Source organism: Enhydra lutris, unplaced genomic scaffold, assembly GCF_002288905.1.
Source record: "Enhydra lutris kenyoni isolate GAN:26980312 unplaced genomic scaffold, ASM228890v2 scaffoldscaffold33, whole genome shotgun sequence".
NCBI classification, from domain to species: Eukaryota; Metazoa; Chordata; class Mammalia; order Carnivora; family Mustelidae; genus Enhydra; species Enhydra lutris.
The window spans coordinates 25,404,555-25,423,676 of record NW_019154117.1 but is presented as its reverse complement, the minus strand read 5'-3'; positions in this window follow the sequence as shown (position 1 = coordinate 25,423,676).

The following is a 19,122-nucleotide window of genomic DNA, read 5'->3' as shown; positions in this document are numbered from 1 at the left end:
AATCAGTTACCTGCTTTCTGCCTCCAGGGCTATTTGAGTAATTCCCTTCCTTGTGTTTCCTGGTTAGTACAAAGATTATCTCCTAAATATTTGTGCATACTGGGGACCAGCCTTTGTGATCCTTATCCCTCTGCTGAGGAAAATATTTCTTTCTCCAGCCTCTCAGTCCGATCTCATAGTCAGTCTTTTCTCTCCCCCCAACCCTCTTTTTTTTTTTTTTTTTTTTTTTTTTAAAGATTTTATTTGTTTATTTGAGAGACAGCAGGAGCAAGGGCAAGGAGAGGGATAGGGATGTGGTGGGGGGAAGCAGAGGCCCGGCTGAGCAGGGATCCCAACAAGGGTTTTGGTCCCAGGACCCAGAGCTCATGACCTGAGCCCAAGGCCGATGCTTCACCGACTGAGCCATCCAGGCGCCCCTGTCTTCTCTCCTAATAGCGAAAGTTGTCCTGCTGTTGTGGGTTTTCCGTGGTTTTGAGGAACACTTCCGGTAGATGCTCTGTAACACAGAAAACATTTCTTGCTTCGAGCCCCACAACTATGTTTTATGGAATTTTCTTTTTAAAAACAGAACAAAGAGCAGTTGCGACTGCCAGTTCCTTGGCTCTAGTTGTTTCGTTTTAGGCCCTAAATGGTAACCAGACACTGACTCAAATTCCGTGGCCCCATGACCATCCCCTCTCCCCCCACCGCCTTTTCCCTTTTCCTCTTGAGGTTCATTATTTGCTCCAAATTAAAACGTTCTGGTTGGAATGAGTGAGTATAAAGAGACAGGGCAGCAGGGAGCTCCGGTTGTCCTGAGGGATTATATCTCGGGGAAGCCTTCCTCGCGGGTCTCTGATATGATTAATCGGCCGAAAGGAGCGTAGCTTTGTAGTTTGAGGAGATCGGTTTTGAAAGGAAGCCTGCTCTCCTTACCCGTGACAGTTGGGTTTAAAAAAAAAACAATTTCTCAGGATATTATCATTGAGAGGTTCTGGCTTTATGCAAATATGAAGCTGGTGTTCACCCTTCCGTGCCCGCGCTCGCTCATTCGTTCGTTCACCTGCCAAATATGGCGCTGCCCCTGCTCTCCCCGCCCTGACAGCAAAGTGAGGGTGAGAATCCCGTGTGAGAGTGAACAGTGGCAGACTGAGGGGGGCGCCTTGGAGGAGAGCAGGGTCTCCCCAGGGCAGATGAGGGAAGGGTCCCCCTCCCCTAGGCCAGGCTGTGTGTGTGCCTGAGCGCGCGTCTGCGCAGGCACTAGAGGTGAGAGGCCGTTCACGGGGCCTTGGCTGGGAGTGGGGTGTGTGGCTTCTTCTAGGGAAGCGTCTTCCCATTCCCGACAGAGGGAACGACGTGTGCAAAGGCCCCATGGAGGAATGAGCGCGGCGCATGGCCAGAAGGGAATGTAGTGTTTCTGAGTGGGATAGGACAGTGGAGCGATAGGGACTTGGTCAGAGGCCAGCACCAGAGTTTTCGTCGTCTTCCTCAGCATTGCTGATGGGTTCTGCCCCAGCGAATAATATGACTAAACGTGCATTTTGAGAAGAGCAGTCCTGTTTCAGTGTAGAGAACAGATTTTCAGCAGGCCAGAGTGGATCCATGCAATCACTCCAACTGGGGCCAGGATGGGGGGCACGTAGCTCCCTGCTCTGACAGGATTATAGTCTGGTGAGTGAGGACAGATAGTCAACGAACACACAGATGAAGAGAGAGGTAATTTCTGGGGGTGATTAAAAAAAAAAAAAAAAAAAGTCAGCCAAGAGCCATCGGACCGACAGTGCCAGTCGATGGCAGCAGGGGGCGCTACCGATACCAATCCCATTCAGGGACGATCTCTCTGGGGAGGTGAGATTTTCCTCTCTAAGCGCAGCATTTCTCCCCTGTTTTGGGTTTTGCACAGCTTTTTAGGGTTTACCAGCTCTTTAGATGCTTGTCCCTATGGGCTGGCTCTATAAATGGACCTCTGGATACCCTCAGTTTTCCTTGGCCTTCGTGCAGTCATGGAGAGTGGAATTTGAAGGAACTTTCTAGATCATCTGATTCACCTCTCCTATCCTTCAGGCAACAAAACAGAAGCCTGAAGAGGAACTGTGCATGGGGTTAGCAACCACATCATCTTAGTATGCGGGCCACCTCAACCGGGGGTCAAAGCCCCCTACCTCACCATTTGGTCCTCTGGGTAAGGACGGGTACACAGCTGTGCTCACTGAGGTCATACTGCCTGTTTCCAAAGCACTTTTCACTCTTGGGTGCGTAGGAGACTTCAGATACTTGCAGAAAATGATTAATGGTCTTTTTTTTTTTTTTTTTTCCTCCCCTGGCATCTCCTAATGCAAAAAATCTTGGACAGCAATCAATTTAATTTAGACTCCAGAAAGTGCTACCTCTTTTTTTTTTTTTTTTCCCAATCTGGTTTATGTTAATGATATTTTTAAAACACCCTGAAGCTCTAAAGCATATTTAAGACCATGAAATAGCATTACAAAGCTTTTGCCATTTACTTTACAGAGTTGCATGGAATGCAAAGTCAAAAAAAAAAAAAAAAAGGAAAAACGAATTCTCTTTCTCCTTGGTTTCCTTAAGATTTCAAACTCAATAAGACATTTCTTACTTAAAATTTATAAAAATAAATATATATATATGTGTTTTCCATAATCGAGTCTTATTGGTTAAGGTTTAATCTAGAACATAGTTTTCATGGTTGAGTTGAAAATCCCTTTGGGACTCATGGTATAACCTAATTTGAAATAACGCTTCCTGAGCTGGTTTTAATTAAAGTTCTTTTATATTGGCTCTCTTAGGAGATTCCTCACCCCTTCCCCCCTTTTTTGCAGCATTGTTCTGGGAGAAAAATCCCAGTGCACTTGAAGGCATCAGATTTAGTCAAGGCCATAGGCATTGAAGAAAGAATTAGATGGGAACATTTACCTTGGTGGAAAAATTTCATTGATGAATCTCAGATCTATCCTACTGCCAGCAAAATCTCTTTTCTCATTTGAATGAGATAGGCACTTTATAATCCCCAGTTTCAGATGAAGAAATTGAAATCCAGGAAAATTAAGTGGCCAAATCCACAGAGATAAACCAAAAGCATTATGACCATCCATGGCTTGAAGACATTTCTTAGGGCATCTTAGCTTAGATGAAACAAACGAGCTCAGTGGAGGGGAGGCTTCATTGGGAACCAACAGTGGAGCTTAGAAATTCATGTTTGAATATTCCTTTGGGGCTTTTGTTTCTTTGTTTGTGTTTAACAGATCAGAATGGCACAGGAGAAACCAAGTTTCCTGAGTCCGTTGAGGACAGAAAAAAGTCAGCTCTTCCTCAAATGTGTCACAGAAATTAGGGGGCTGAGCTGCACTTGGCTTCAGAGCAGGATCAGAGAAACGGCAGGTGCCAAAGGTCTGATCCAGGTAACTGGGTGTTGTAGTCTCCTGTGGCTGCTGTAACCACTGCTCTGAGGGCCAGATGTCCAAAATCAGTTTCACTGAACCGGAATCAGAGTGCCTGGGAGGGGCTCCCTGTCCAGGCTCCAGCGGACTATCCCTTTCTTGCCTCTTCCAGCTCCTGGTGGCTGCCATGATTCTTTGGCTTGTGGCGGCATCAATCCACTGCATCTCTGTGGTTACAGTGCCCTCTTCTCTGTCTGTGTCAAATTTCCCTCCACCTCCCTCTTAGAAGGTTACAGAAGATTGCATTTAGGCCCACCCTAATAATTCAGAGTAATCTCTTCATCTCACGGTCTTGAACTTAATCACGTCTGTGAAGACCCTTCTCTGTGTACAGTGATAATTACAGGTTCCAGGGATTAGGACCTGATATTTTGGGGCCCACCATAGAGCTTGCTATACTGAGCCTGGATCCATCATACTGATGTCATATATTTATGGCCAACAGAGGAAAGGCTACGGTCAAGAGGCCAACAGAAGAGAGCCTTCCTGCTCTCCAGACTTGGTGTAGAACGTCATAATCAGTGTCTGGCAGAACAAAAGACTAAGGGTAAAAGCTTAAGCAATACAAAGCTTCCGAGTGACCACACTGGCATGATTACTGCTGAGTTTGTTTATGAGAGGAAAGAAAGCAGCCATGTTGGAGACCTCGGGTGGTTTTCATATCCTGGAAGTTATGTAGAAATAGTTGGCGAGGAATGTGTTATTCAGGAGTATAAAATAATTTCTTGTTCAAACAGACCACAAGGCCTGAGAGACTAAAAAATTCTCCCAGAGAGAAGAAATGTAAAATGTCCTTCAAAAGGTTATTAATGTGGCCCTTTGGGGACAAAGGCCCACATCATCCTGCGTCTCCTCTTGATTTTACCCCATGGAGACTTGTTGTTGGGGAGGTATGATGAAACAGAAGCCTCCAGCCCCGGTTACTGAACGTTGTGGTGAGGAGCCGTTCTCCTTCCTGACTTCATTCATAAGTCAGTAATGGAGGAGGATGAAGATGCCCAGTTAGTGGAAAAGACACATTCTTGTCCATTTGCTTGCTTTAGATGAAAGAACAGTACTATACTGCTCCAAAATAAGTAAGTAAGTAGATAACATCAGCCAAACTTGATCTCTTGTAAATTTCAGAAGCATCTGTGGGCATTGGCAGCAGAAAGAAGCTTCTAGGCCATCAACCTCACTGCCTTTCCAACACCTAAGAAATGAGGATAAGGCTTTTCATTGAGATTTTCCAAATGCACATCAAGAGCATTTCTCGGCTCCCCATGGGCCTTGGTGGTTATGTTCAGGACAGAAAACGCTTTTTTCTCACACTACCATCTATTGTCTCTCAAAGTTCCGGAACTTCCTGAAGTCCCAAATGTCTTACCTCTTTTCATTTCTTCCCTTCTTCCTCCTTGATCATCAAGAATAATTTCATACAATCAAGTAAGTTCCAGAAATGATGTTCAGGTAGCCCTGTTACCAACCCAGCCCTGAAAGCTGTTGATTCTAGAAGAGAGGCTTTGGCCTCTCTTTGGCTGGCTATCTATTTGGCAATATTGTAATTAAAGAGAATGGCTGATCTAGACACTGTTTACAGGGTTTCTTCTGGTACCGCTAACTCAGTGACTTAGAGCTTCCATCTTGTGTCCTGTGGAGATACCAAACACTGCATCCACTGCTGATTTCTTTCAGTCAAAGGAACGACAACAACAGGTGTTTCCTATCAAAGAGCTATGCAGTGGGGTGACCCGTATTATTAAACTGTTTGAACATATCAATGCATAAAGCATTTTTCTTTCTTTGCCAAAGGGAACTCTGTCAAGGACAACTCCACTCCAGGGTACAACAACAACAGAACTGAGCAGTCCTGTGACTTGTCACCCCATCAGTTTTGGCTAAGACCAGTCTCAAGGACCTGGTGGATTTTGAACCTTTGTTTTTCTCAAGGCTGCTCTGTGGAAATGATATTCCTGTCTTGTCACATAAATGCCTTTCATGTCTGCTCTTTCAAAGCCCACTTTCTCTCAAATGACCAAGCAGTTGAAGTGCAGTTGCCTCCCACTTTGTGTGGGACATTTGTAGTCTCCTTGGTTACATTTCCAGGAGACTTGGTTGGCTGGTTTAATGATCAGGCTGAGGACATTGGCTATAGTATTTGTCTGATGGCCAGTCACTGACAGTGGATTTATTGAAAACTTGCAAATATTTTCTTTTCTTCTGGACCTTACTCAGACCCTGCATTTGGAATGAAGTTGTCCCTAAAACTCCCCACCACGACATGACAAAGTGACCTTTTATTCCCAGAACAGCTCTTGCTCACAGGTGCAGAGGCTTCCCATGAACCCCTCTTTCTCCGCTATAGCATACTGGCCTGTTGGAGCTCAGATGGGGTTGCTGCCACAGTTTTCAATGCAATTTCCAGTTGAACCCGTTTAGCAGGCACAAATAGGCCTCATGGGAGAAATATTGGTATCGCTGGAGGAATATTCGCAGGGTGACAAATATATTTAATATAATTATTTTTCCATGATATAAACTATACAAAAGTTAGCCTGGTGGGCTAGGAGATTTCCCAGGCTGGTGGGAAATCATGGATAAATAGAAAATAGGGAAAATATATATACATTTTAAGATTTTTATTTATTTATTTGGGCAAGCACGTGCACACACAAGTCGGGATGGGGAGTGGGGCCAAGGCAAAGGGAGAAGGAGAAGTAGGCTCTCTGCTGAGCAGAGAGCCCGTTGTGGGGCTCAGTTCCAGGACCCTGAAATCATGGTCTGAGCAGAAGTCAGACCCTTAACTGACTAAGCCACCCGAGTGCCCTCAGAAAGAAAATCTTATATGGGTATGAGTTAAACAGAGGATGGCTACATGGGCAGTTTTCTCAATTCTGCCCCAGCTTACGCTTAATGTTTAGGAATAAGTAGGTATAGCACCCCTTTCTTTTGCTCTTCAAAATCAATGTCTTGCTTAGACATTACATGATCACTCTAGTTAAACAAAGATTGAGAAGCACTCGTCTCATAGGACCTCCAAAAGACTTCCCAGAGTTATTATATTCAAGGTGCAATATTTGGGAACAGAGTTTGGGTAGGAGAAAGGCGTCACAGCAAAATAAATTCCACTTTCCTTCATCCGTTGCTGACCAAAGAGATCACCATGGTTAGTTGCTTGGTGCTTGTGAACCTGGGTTACAGTACATACAAAAGAAAAAGGTTGATGAGAACCAAGTACCATTTTGCGAGCTGAAACATTTAGCTCTCTTAATGAGGGGATCGATGGGAGCCTCGTAGTAAAGAAGAAGTAGGAGAAGAGAAATTTAAAAAATCATTTACATCTTTCTTTGGACTCTCTGGATATCTACTCTTCGGTGACTCTGTTTCTTAATTATCTTCTTTGTCCTTATGCAGTACAATTTAGACAACTCTTGCTTCTAACTTCCTTCTTCTGCAAGAAAAGGGGGGCAAAACATAACCTCATCTATACCTTTATCTGGGACATACAGTTATTCTTTGCTTGGTCATGGGAAGGGCTTGGCCTTGTCTATCTCCTGAGAAAAACTGGCTGAGTAGCTTTGCCTCACATCCATGGACCCAGGTAAGAATATGTTGTAACATGAATTGCAATTAGTTATTAGCTTTTTCAATTCACGCATGAGAAACTATGATTTAAACAATGAAAACAAAAACAATGGGACCAAAACAAGATCAAGGCTTGGAACTAAGTTGCTAGAGTGACTATCTATCTCCAGGTCATTTTTCTCTTCCTAAAATCTCATCCCTGAATTTTGACATGCTAATTCCCTCCCTCCCCCATTTAATTTGTAAGCAAAGAAATAAGGTGACAACCCAGGCCCAACAGCTGTCCAGCATTCACCACAGCTCATCACCACAGACAATGGACACTGGTTGTCTGATTGGGAGTCTTCCTGGAATGTTCAGAGAAACCTGTATTTTTTTTGCAATTAGTTTTATAGATGTTTCAAGGTGGGGCCTGCATTTTTCTGTGGTAAGCTCACCCCTCAGGATTCCCCTGGAGGCTTACTAACCTTGTCCATATTCCTATTTTATGTGAGCTGAGCTGTACAAACTTGCTATTGCCATTTGGGACTTTTTTTTCTTGCCCTGAAATAATTTGCTGTTCCCTTACAGCAAACCTGGGCTTCAACAACTTGAAACTGGTCTACAGACTGAAAGAAGAGAAAATTTGCTCTGTGGTTATCACATCAGAGAGAGAAGATATCCCAAAGTTTAAGAGATTAGCATTGTTTTGTTTGAGTCAACACATATGCCACATTATCGGTCCACATTACCAGCATGGCTCACAGGAATCCTTGGTGGACAGCTTCCCAGGAGGCTGGGTCTGATGGACTATGTTTGTAATTCAATGCTATTTGTGTTAAAAGGAGTCTTCAAAAAGACTGGCCCACTCTGTTTTTATTTTATGTAGTTTTCAGTGTCTATGTCCATTATTCCTTTAACACGGGAAGGTATTCTGCACATATTTGGACATTCCTAAAGTCGGACTCTGAACACAGGAAGTTTGGGTAAATAATAAGGGAAAAATTCTTTGAGAGTTTCTCTCTATGCTTGTCCTCAGCTCTTTTGGCAGATGCATGCCTGAAAAGAAAAGGTGGATAGTTATCAATACAGTTTGGTTCAGGGTTACAGAAAGTTACCCCAAATTAAACATTTCTGTCCTATTGGCCTACTGGGGTGCTTAAAAATCCCAACCTTTAGACCACACACTCTTAATTGTGGTATGTGGGTTTCTAGGAGTTGAAATTAAAAAACCCACAGAAGGTTATTTAACAGTTCCAACTTCTAAGTGTGTCCTTAAGTTCCTTCTGGATTAGGCCCTGTGGCCAAGAATGGTGACAATTGAGTTAAACCATTAAAGGCCTTTGTCTAAACACTAATCCTGTGGGATGGGAGGAGGAGGGGACCAACAGTGCGTGATGATGCCAGTAGGTGTGATGGTCTTACTGGGAATTTACTCATTGATTAATCCAGTAGCTTAAGAAGGCCCTGGGGAGCAGGATAATAAAAGGAAGAGGGAAAGGGTTAAGGAGAAGAACCTTGATTGGCCCATCACACGATTTCCCCTTTGTTGTCCTAAAGGAGTGTGGACAGAGTTCATGAAAATATACACCTGAAAAATGTATTATTATTTAGCAGCCTTATTGAGATATAATTCACATACTATACCATGTATGCATTTAAATTAATTTATATTATATATATTAATTTATATTATATATATTATATAATTAAAGCATGCAATTTAATGATTTTTGGTATATTCACAGGCTTCATTTAGGATTTTGCTTGCCTTTCCATTTTGGCATTTCTTCCCTCTGCAATGTTCTTGTGCTAGATATTGGCTCGCTCCCTTCTCGTCACTCAAATTTGTGCTCAAATGTTGCCTCTAGAGAGCTAAAGAATTTTCCCTTCCCTAAAATAGCATCCTGTCTGATGTCCTCTCTTCTCCTGACTTTAGGGTCTCCATAGCCCCAGTGTCCTGTGACAGTCTTGTTTGTGTGGGTTTCCAGTCCTTGGCCTTCTGAGGGCAGGACCTTCAACCTACCCTGCCTGCTTCCTCAGTTCCTGGGCTCAGGACTGGTTAGCATTAGCAGCTGGAAGGAGGAACGAGGGTGGGGGCCTGTTCTTTCCACAGTCTGCGGAGATAGAAGCAGAGGGGGAAATGACAGGAGCAGCAGTGACAGAGAAGGGCTGACTCACCACAATTGCTTCCTGGGTCACACATCCCCTGACACTTGACCCCGGAAACAGATGCTGCCCCGTCACCCTGTGCTGCCAGACATGGAGATGGCAGGAAAGCCAGGCCTGGGGTTCTGGGGCCTTTAGCTCTAACTTTGTGTAGGATCTGCAGAAACGATCTGGTCTCTCTGATCCTCTGTAAGACGAGGACATTGGATCTCTGGTGCCTTGTAGTTCTGACATTCTAGAACTCTGATGGACTTCTCTGATGGGGCATAACGTGGCAAATACAGGTAAGGTGCACCTGGGAGGACTCTACCTTTAATAAATCCTTTCTCTCTGGCTGCGTTTGCCAAGTGAAGCTGTGTGCCTCTCCTCCTTCCCCTCCACTCCTGACCCACTCCCTTTTGGACGGATGGGATTTTCTAGCGCCTGGGGTCTTAGATCCATACGGCAGAAGAAGGGTGAAATAAAAATTGTGCTTTGAATGTGCCATTTGAGCTGGAGCTAAATTGAGGAAAAGCTTTGTCTGTGAGTTTACAAACATACAATTAAGGCTCTTATAGTTATCTAAATCCACTTTCTTGCCTTATAATTTCATGGTTAGAAGCATTACAGTTGTTTTTAGATTTTCGTTATAACTGCATTATAACCACAGACGGAACCGAATAGTGTTTGTTTATTTGTGTAACAAATTATGCCCCTCAGCTAACTTTCCTGTGTAATTTGCATGGGGGGTACATTTTGCAAAAAAGTATACATTGGTCTGAGGGCCTTCTCCTCTCCTTCTGTCTTCTCCCCCAAAGCAGCACCAACAAAAAGGTTGGGGACCAACATGCGCATAAGGGGATTTCATTCACGAGTATATTACACTGCATTTTATGTGTGAACGACATACATGTCTGCAGACAGACAGACCTGTAGAAAGAGAATTGTACTAAGAGACTGAAATTTAAGCCCGCTTACTTCCTCGATCTTTTATTTCCATTTAAGCTCTGGCACCAAAGCACACCTCAAACACACTCTTATAAATTACAGATATTTTGTGTAAAACCAGAATAATAGTTCTCTGAGTTGCTGTTGAGTTTGAACAAGATAATGTCTGAAATTCCATTGCAAATGGAATGCTAGAGGTGACTGGAATGACGGGAAATGGTGCTATCTTTCATGCCAGGTTAAAATTTGTTCAAGTTAAATTTTTTTTTTTTTAATCTGCATGTATGGCATTTGGATCTCAGACTGAATAGGGATAAACTTCTTCCCACGTGCCCATTTGAAATATTCTGTATGAACAAGGACTGCTGTCAGCCTGGCTGACCACATAGGGTTCCTGATAACACAACAGAAGACTCATGATGTGTTATTTTCTGGTTCTTCTCAGCAGTCCAGATTTCCATGGTGACCACATTGCCTTGGGGTATCCAGTGATTTTGTCCATAGCTTGATTTTATCCTTAGATGTTACTTTTTCTTTGGTCTCACAGATCACCTGTGACAAGTGGCAGAAATGTCCGACGTGGTGGTAAAGTGGAGTTTATTAGAAACAAATTAAACATATGTAATATATTTACACAATTTGGATTGATTAGCAACTTGGGTGGGGGTAATAGTTTAGTTCAAAACAACATAGGACTTCTAGATAAATGACCAGGTCCTTAATGAAGCTTAGTACATTCTGGATTCTTGGTGAGATAAAATAATCAAAACGTATAAGAATAATGTAAATACCTTACATCCAAATATTTTCTTATAGTTCATGTAACATTTTTAGAGAAATCATTCTCTGATAGAGCTTGTCTCTGCTATACACCAGCTGATGACTTTGCAATGACCTCTCAGTTCAAGGTTCTTAATTCTGCTCTGTCAGAGGGTAGGGGGAGTGAGTGGCCTGGGGTCATTCTTCCCGCAAAAGTCCTTCTAGCGCAAAAGAAACTATGATACTGGTAACTTCTACTTTTATTTTTTTCTGCTTTGTAGATTGGAAATGAGAGGACTCTTGGGTCTCTTGTGATGGGATAGGATGACTTATTTGTAATTTTAAGAGAAAAACACTAATTTCTTCCTTCCTTCAATTCACACAGATTTCTTGGGCTCCTGCTGTGTGTCGGTTACTTTTCTAATGCTGAAGTGAATAAGGCCACTTCCCTGACCTTCTAGAGAGAAGTAGATTGGCCTACTGCCCCGGGCTGAGACTGGGAAGAGCTTGGGCACACTGGGACCAGTTAGTTGATCACACCAAGTGAGAGGGTCTGATCATAATGAGTTAAAAAAAAGTGAATGAGGTAATTTCAGGTAGTGACCGTAATAATATGTAAGTAGCAAATCTTTTGGAGGGTGCTATCAGGTGCATCTGTGCATGGGGGTGGGCAGGTGTTTTAGCGTGGCTGCTTTCAAGGATCCTGCGGGAGATCCCATTCCCACCCAGGTAGGGAGCCACGAGACATGCAGCGAGCTGTAGGAACTGTGTTCTTGGGCAGCAGGAAGGTCAAGTGCAGGTGTTCTGAGAAGGGGAAGAACTTGGCCTATCTGAGAAATAGAATGTTCTGGAAGCAGGGGGAGCGGTATGGGCTTTGTGGGCCTCATAGAATTGCAGACAATAACAATGGTAACTGCTGTGATGTTCTGGGCCCTCCTTCATTTTGTTACATCAATCTGCATGGTTGCCCATTTTATAGACCACAGTCCTGAGGCACAGGGACTTTAAAAAGCAAAGTATCTCAAGTCACCCCAAGATTTAAACCCCAATGGATGACACAGAATCCATGCTTGTCATCACAGTGAGGGGAACCCTTTGGTCCATGTGAAGGTGTGTCTGTCCTCCCGAACTCTCCATGCCCACTGATGCCCACATCACCCATAAGGACCATTTTTGTCAATTACGTGCCCCTCCCACCCCCACCCCCTGCTCCCACAGTGGCAGTTTCTGCTCAGCCAGGAACAGCCGCTGGAGGAGGCCTCTGTTGCCTTTGTGGACTTGCTCCAGCGCTGAATGAGGGTAGTTATGGGATGGCTTAGAAATGGTCACTCTGTGTGTAATCAGGTCACTTCGCTGAGAAAACATTTCTGTTTCAGCTTCCTTCCTTCCCTGGGTCTCATCCAGGGAACAGTGTTTCTGACCTTCTGAGCCACAAAGGCCAGAGATAATGGGGCACAGCAGGTCTACAGAGTCAAAAGAGGGGAGAGTCTATGGTGAGGGGACACACACCACACACACAGACACACACAGACACACACAGACACACAGACACACACACACACACACACACACACATGCACGCACACACACACACACACACGAGAAAACTGTTAGAGTCCCTAGCCAGGATATCACGTTGCAAATATACTTGGAAAATTAAGGCTAAGATACAGATGAAAGTTTTCCTAGTCTGTCATTCTTTTCTGATCGCTTGACATCCTCCTTCTGCTCAGAATAACGGAGAGGAAGAAGGCACTGGCAAAGAATCATGTGGCTGCTTCCCCTCCTTTCTGTCCTCACAGTTCGGCTGGCATTCAGCGCCAGCATGGCCTCTGTGGATTGGATTTACTCTCCCAGACTCACCAGATGTGCCGACAGCAGCAAGAGATGGGCTTCACACTTTCCTTCCAGGCTGCTTAAGAACGAGAGAGACCTTTTCCTATAGGAGAGAAAGAATGCCAGAGATGAACTGTCAAGTGATGTGGAAAATTCAAAAGATTGGGATTTTGAATGTCAAATTTTAAAATTAATTTGTAAGAGTGTTAATGAATTACTTAGGCCTCAACACAAGGAATCCTGAAAGATTTTTCAGAATCATCATTTTTTTTTTTCTTTGTCACAACACATAAAATGATGGCTTTAAGTTCTGGGAATCAGGAGAAAAATGCAGAAGGAACGTCATATATTTTCTTTTAAAATATTTTGTACAGTTATTTGGTTTTGACGTTCAAATCTCCCTCCCTCTCTCTCTCTCTCTCTCTCTTTTTTTTTTTTTGGTAAATTCCTACCTTCCCCCAGCATAACCATGGTTCTTTGACTTTTACAAACTTACTGAATGTAAATCTTGTTTAATTACAGCCTGGCTCATGCGTCCTAAAGAGTTATGTTAATAACCCAAATGCTGTCGATTAGTAACCGGAGACAGATTTTGTGAAGAAAACTTGGGGATTCGGGGGAGAAAGCTAGACTCTTTTCCTTGTCCTTCTGCTCACTGCTTCAGCTACAGGTTTTCCCAAATTACGGAGACCAGGGTGCATCCCTGTCAATGCAGGGACATGGCAGGAGACATGTATGTTCTCTCCTTTTCCTGGTAATGTCTTTGCAGCTCTCCATGTCTCCTCTGGACATTCACGTTAGTATCTCAGTTAGCCCTGAGGTGTTGGTGTGCCACTGTGAGGAGCTGACTTGTGTTCTGGTTCCAGCTCTTATCAGCTGTGTGACCTCAGCCACGTTACTTAAATTCTCTGAGTCTCAGTGCCTCAGTATTCTTATTTATTTAAAAAAAAAAAAAGGATGTAACAATAGTTCTATAAGATTGCTAGAATTAACTCAAATATTACACGTAACCATCAGGCACTCAATGTTTGAGATTATTATCACTTAAAATTTTTTTTTGTAAAGATTTATTTTATTTATTTATTTGACAGACAGAGATCACAAGTCAGCGAGAGAGAGGAGGAAGCAGGCTCCCCACAGAGCAGAGAGCCCGATGCGGGGCTCGATCCCAAGACCCTGGGATCATGTCCTGAGCTGAAGGCAGCGGCTTAATCCACTGAGCCACCCAGGCACCCCTCACTTTAAATTTTGAGCATTCGGTCAAAGTCAGAAAGAAAGGACGTTGAGGCACAAGGGAGATGGCATTGGATATTTATGGAGGCTTGGTGTGGTGCTGGTGTGGCAGAAAGCTGGGGACACGTGTGAGGCTGGCTCCGCTCTGTTCTGTTCGGCTTTGCCCTCTGTTGCCATGTGTCAGCTGTGTTCCCACTCAGGTGTTGTCGGGCTTTTCATTCTTCTGTCAAAGAGCACATCTGGCTATGCATGTTCAGCCTGAGGCAAATCTTGAAGTTAGTCTTAAATGTCCCTGATGAAGAGCACTAGACCCAGAAGTAGAAGAAATGAATTCTAGTCCCATGTACTAGGTCACCTTGGCTGAGCCATGTCAGAACACAGGTCCCTCGATATCAAGATTACATCCTTTGTAATACCTCACGTGGTTTTGGAGAGGAGATGAGAATATGTGTGTCAGAACACTTTGCCTGCTCTCATCATAATATTCATGATAATAATGAGAAATAGAGTTTCTTATTTTCTTGCCTGGGCCCAGAGTTCTCCTGCTTTCCATTTGCCACCTTCCCAGAGTCCTCCCTAATAATGCTTTGCTCAAACATATTCCATATTCGAGTTTTTCTTTTTAAGTTTTTTCTTCCTTAGTCTCTATCCTTAATTCATGCACACTACAGGCCCCCCCCATGCACGCGCGCGTGCGCGCACACACACACACACACACACTCAACTTGTCCCATAATCTTTAGGGTTTCACTCCCAATTAGTCATCTTGAAAAATATCCTCACAATATTTCCAGAGCAGTTGATGGGTTCATGTAACACAAAACTGCTTTTGGTAGAAAATACCAGACCAGGGCTTAGCCAACTTTTTCTGCAAAGGGCCAGTTAGTAAATATTTTAACATACAGTCTCAGTTGCAATAACTGAACTAGGCCACTGTAGCAGGAAAGCCATCATAGATAATACAGGAAGGAATGCACATGGCTGTGTTCCAATAAAATTATTTGCAGAAACAGATGATTAGTTGATCGGCTCTGTGAGCTGTCAGGTGCTGACCTCTACCACAAAGGAATGAGTAGTGGTGGTGATCTCAGATGTTAAGGCAGGTTACTAGCAATGAGCTTTAGAGCAGGAGAGGGCTTTGACACCTTCTCTCTTCTACCTCACCACCTGAGTGTCCCCAGGATGCGGGCAGGGCTGGGTAGAGGCTCTCACTCTGGATACCGCCCCCCCCACACCCTGGAGTTAGTTGAGCCAGTGACTGGCCCGGGGTGGTTTGAAGGATGGAAATTTACAAGTGGGCCAAAAGCCCTCTCTCTGCCAAGGACTGATTCAGAGTTCAGGGATTAAACCTCTGGCATGGGGATTAAACTGCAGTTTCACAGGCTGGGACGTTGCCGGCACCAGACGTGGGGCAGGCCCGTTGTAGCACATACTGTTAGCCCTGAGAAGGTCCTCACCCTGGGGTGTGGGCCTGAAAGTAATGAAAGAAATAAGGGGCCCAAGTTTTCTGCTTTCAATCTTGACTTTTTTATATTTCAGCTGAATTTGAGATGAGAACATACTTTGGAAACAACCAAGGAGCATGAAGGAATTTATCCCCAAGGCCAAGAGTGAGTAAACTGCAGAGTGTTAAGTTCTCAGTAGGGATGCAGAGAAGCGTGGGCACGGAACTCACATTCCATCCCTGCACTTTGTTCTGCTTGCTCCGTGGTGCTGCTTCCTGTGGGTCTGGAAAGTGGCTCCCCATTTCAAGGAGCTCAGCGTGCATGTGCCTGCACTCAGGATTATTTCAAAAGGAGCTTTCTGTTAGTCTATGGTCATGTTGGCCCCTCCTGTTGCTGTCAGTCATCCAGTAAACACTGCTCTTGGAGAGCCCTTGAACGCTAGAACTTGAAGAAGATGCCCCTGGGTCAGTAGGGACTTCTGGGTCAGTCCTTCGTTTCTCACAGGGGGCATTGAGACCCAGAGAAGGATGTGAGTGGTTTAGTTAAACACTGATCTGAGGTGGATGGTAGACTAGAATCCAGTTTTCTGGGCTTCTGGTCCTGTGGTCCATTCATTGCGCAACTTTACACTGTTGCCCATGATTATAAAGGTCATGGGGAGATGGGCACCCATGGTGGATTTAAAGTCAAATCAAAGAAGTAAAGGCTCTTTGACTTTGAGATGGAAACAAGTGTTGCCTCATTCTATAGCTCTAACTTCATCAAATCATGTAAAAATCAGCTTTCGTTTATTTACCTGGAGGCTATGATCCTGTATTAGTCAGGGTAAGTTGAGTTATGTTGTGGAGACAAATAAGCCACAAAGTTAAGTGGCTTACAAATCAGAGTAGTATTTCTCACTCATGCTATGTGTCTGTTGTAAGCTGCTGTGTTCCTGCTCCTCACCTCCTTATTCTAGGACTGAAGCTGGCAAAGCTGCCTCTATCCCAGGGTTGGAGAACTCTAGATCATGGGCCAAATCCAGTCTGTCATCTGGTTCTGTAAATATAAATATATTTCACTGAAACATAGATATGTTTATTCATAGATACATTTATTATTCATAGATATGGAACATAGATATTATTTATGGATGCTTTTGCATTATATCAACAGAACCGAGTATTGTAATAGTGGTAGTATGGCCCACAATGCCCCAAATCTTTGTTTTGTGGACGTTTACAGAACAAGTTGGCTGACTCTGAGTCAATGTTGCACACTGACAGGAGAAAAAGAGAGCTAACTACAAGCTGGTTCTAAAAACTTCTTCCCAGAAGTGACACACAGTCATTTCTGTTCACATTTCCTACACTCAAACAAGACATGTGGGCCACTCTTGAGTTCACCAAAGACGGTTGGAAAATCAACCTATTTCAACGTCATTTATATTTTATTTGTACAGAAGTGGACTCTCTCTAACTTAAGCAGAAGAAAGATTTACGTGAGGGGTGTTGGATAATCACACAATTGATATGAAAAATCTGAAAAACCAGGGGCGCCTGGGTGGCTCAGTGGGTTAAGCCACTGCCTTCGGCTCAGGTCATGATCTCCAGGTCCTGGGATCGAGCCCCGCATCAGGCTCTCTGCTCAGCGGGGAGCCTGCTTCCCCTCCCCTCTCTCTCTGCCAGCCTCTCTGCCTTCTTGTGGTCTCTGTCTGTCAAATAAACAAAATCTTAAAAGAAAAATAAAAAAAAAATAAAAATCTGAAAAACTAGGCCCCAGAGGAAGAGAAGAAGAAGCACCACAATCCCACCACAGCCATGGCCTCTGTGAGTTGTGCCCACTGGCGTCTCCTACACTCCCGTTCCTGAGCCACTGCCCACGTCCCTGAAGCCACTGTGAGTAATTTACACTTGGACCTTAGCCTGCATGTCACTCCCTCAAGATTTAAAGTGCTGGGTGGGTGCCACTGACTGACCACATTTAAGTCACGTGGTCATGTCCCAGCAGCTGAGAGGGCTGGGAAAATGAGTATCAGGGTTTTTTTTTTTTTTTTCCCTTTCATCTTTGGAAGGGGAAAGGAAGGTACCCCTACTTATAAAGACTTACAAAAGGAGAAATTTCATCAACATAGGAATCCATGCTGGGAAGCCTGCAAAGCCCAGGCATCATTCTAATCTTCCAGTGCTGGTAGCTGGAGGCTGGACAGAGGATGGCAGAGTTTGGCTTTGCTTTGGGTTTAACCTTTTCATTGACATTTGTGCAGCCTTATCTTTCAGGATGCTTCAGGCAGGTGGCCCAGAAAGATCGAGAAAAGGTAGGGTAGCTTCCTCCCTCCTGGTTGTTCAGAAGTCAGAATAACATTCATTACCTGGGCTTTTCTTATCCTCTTCCTCATCCATTCATCACTCCTTCCCCACAAAAGACCTCCACTATTTTGTAAAAAATAAGTCAGAAATCTAGTCATGGCCAGCATGAGAGGGACAGGAATGTATCTGGAAATCAAACTGAATATGTTTTGAATTGTTGCTCCCACTAGGTAATTCTACTGGTGTGAATCATGGGACTGGATTTTGTCTAAGCACCTGTACTGTCACAGGGTGCAAGGCAGGGGTTGTTTGACAAGCAGAGGTGGGGTTTGGTTTTGGAAGGGTGAGCTCCAAAGATACAGAATATGCCTTCAGGTGGGGTTCATGGAGGTCACTCCAACCACAATGCCTTTTCACAAAGGGCCTCCAGTCTGACCCTTTGAGTTCATTTCCAAATGAAATTATGTATAGTCTAAAAGGTTGAACAAGAATAACTTAAAACTTTGCATCCCATTCCCAGAACTTGCTCTCTACAAGCTAATATTTCTAATGAATCTTCTATGTTGTGAGTAACCCAATTACACTGCATCATACTTTTCGTATTAAAAACATTAATTTGTTTGGTGAGAGTATTTGACCGCAGCTTTTTTTTTTTTTTTAACACTATGTTCATATTCTTTTCTTTTCTTTCTTTTTTTTTTTTAAGATTTTTATTTATTTATTTATTTATTTGAGAGAGAGAGAGAGAGAGAGAGAGAGAGAGAATGAGCATGAGAAGTGGCAGGGTCAGAGGGAGAAGCAGACTCACTGCCGAGCAGGGAGCCTGATACGGGACTCGATCCTGGGACTCCAGGATCCTGACCTGAGCTGAAGGCAGTCGCTTAACCAACTGAGCCACCCAGGTGTCCCTCTTTTTTTTTTTTTTTTTTTTTTTCAGTGAATTTGAAGTCTCAGAATGTGGATGTGGTATGGAAAGTTCTGGACTGTTAATGCTTCTCCATCTGAGATGAGTAAAGCAGGCAGATCTAGAGTCTCTAAAAGACATGAATCCCAAAACAGGAAAAGCTGGTGTGACAATCCAGGGGTCTAGGTTGTGTTAGAACTTGGAGTTGTGGATCTAAGAACTCAGAACTCTTATTTGTCCTGTGTGTGGTTGCATCTTGAATAATTGCCTTGGAGTGGATTAATGGTCAAGGGCTTCCTAGAAGGCTGGGATGTACACGGGATGGCTCCACACTGTCATTGAAAATACCTAATGGAAACTGTTTATGAGCTAGGTTTACATCTCTTTCTGGTGTCAGATATGTTCAAAAAATGGCGGAGATAAAAAGTACACCCAGCCTTGGGATTTTGTCAGCAGATTTCTATCCTGACTCCCACAGGTTTTTGCTAAGGTTTTGGTTGGGACCTGGAGACAGAACTATATCCACAAAGATATGGTGATTTCCCATGACTCTGTAATGTGTGATGAGCAGGGAAAGGGTGGGA